Here is a 1,803-nt window from a genome sequence, read left to right on the forward strand (position 1 = left end):
CTAACATTTGACAAAAAAGTTAATTGGTTTTTTTTTTGCACTCTGAATCTTGGATAAATGAGCAGACAGCAAAGGATTATATTTAGCTAAAAGTTCGACAAGTTCTAGAAAGTTACCTGGATTAGATGAACTCCAGTGTTCATCATGACCTCGGAATGCATTAGTTTGGCGAGCTAGGTACAATAAAGCTTCACAAATGATTTTAACAATTTCTCTATTTTCTGCCACCTGCGTATTTGATGCGGATAATAGCTGCACATCAACTCTTAATTGACTTTTAAACATAACTCAGCGTATTTCAGACTGTAAGTGCTCAGGTGCAGCTTCATGTGCTTTGATTTTAAATTAAATATGCCTCCAGTCATTTGTTCCAAGTTTTGAAAATTGATCATATTTTCCCTTTGGTAGTCCAAATAATTTACAAACTATACAAAATATGCGGTCAGTAGAAGGTGAATATGAGAACCAGCTACGTTTCACAAAATGTCCAGGTAAAATTTCTTTAAAATAATATTTTTCATGAAATGATCTTAAACGATCACCTTGCTGTCTTGTAGGAAATGTACAACCACTTAATTGTGATTTGGACGGTTGGCAAGGTTCCAGAGATGCAAAATGAACAAAAAGTTCATTATTGATACGTTGGAGTTCATCATAGCAGATCATTGTTAAAGTCAATGTTATTCATCAAATCGTTAACTAAAACATTAAAAAAAAAATGAATACATGAATATTTTATAATAATAAATGAAGTCTGATGAAGAATTTAACTTTAGTAGTAGGTATGTTAATATTACAAAAAATGTATTAGGCAAAATGCTAACTAAAACTTAAAGAAACATGATTACTCACCAGCTGGTAGAGGACATTGCTCATCTGCCTCATCTGACGTACCAGGTATTTCCAAATCATCAATTACTTTATTTTCATAAATCACATTTTCTTTAAAATATGAATAATAAGGATTAATTAACTTAAATAATTGAAAAAAAAACGTTCGTTACATTTAAAATAGCCCGAAATAGAACTAGAAGCAATAATTTTTCTTTTCACAGGCATTTTCTTTTTTTTACAAGATTCTTTATGGCGAGTCCAGTTAGTGCTGTTCAGAGAATCACGTGTTCTATCACAATTGGGACACTGAGAATTAATTTTAAAAATTTAAATATTGTCGACAACTAATGACAAACTGACAACTTTAAACGTAAATAAATATCAATTACAATTTAAAAATGAATAATAATAGGTTCTAGCCTCTAGATCACTGCTCGCTGGTTGTTGCAATAACAATAATATAATTATATAATAATTGTGCATTTGAGCGGGCTACCAACACAAGTCGTTTCTGGGAAATGAGAATGTGTGCGTGTCTGCGTCTGATAACGATTTGTTATCAGCTCGAATGAAAATATTCATGATGACGCAATCGCGTACAATTTATCTGACACTTTTTTCAATATGATTGAAAATAACTTTCAAAATAAAGTAAAACCGTACATTATCAATTTATTAATTGAAAACAAAGATATAAAATTTGATATAGATTCGGGGGCTGTACATAGAGTAATGTCAAAACAATTATATGATACAAGTTTTAATAATTTAACTTTATTACCAAACGATATTTCACTACGCGATTACGTCGGAAATGACATAAGCCCAATAGGAAAAATAATAGTAAATGTTAAATATTTGAAAAAGTCTTTTAAAATGTGTATTTACGTAATAAAAAACGGAGGACCGCCATTAATTGGTAGAAATGATTTAAAAATAATAAAGTATTCTTCCATTTATAACACTAAA

General features: G+C 30.1%; 1 pseudogene; it reads right to left on the reverse strand.

The window, feature by feature from the left end:
- LOC149060756 (uncharacterized) lies at positions 1–1,149 on the reverse strand (annotated as a pseudogene).
- Positions 1,150–1,803: the final 654 nt, after the last annotated feature.

This window comes from Diuraphis noxia, unplaced genomic scaffold (genome assembly GCF_037042655.1).
Source record: "Diuraphis noxia isolate RWA-SAM2 unplaced genomic scaffold, SU_Dnox_SAM2 contig0001, whole genome shotgun sequence".
NCBI lineage: Eukaryota > Metazoa > Arthropoda > Insecta > Hemiptera > Aphididae > Diuraphis > Diuraphis noxia.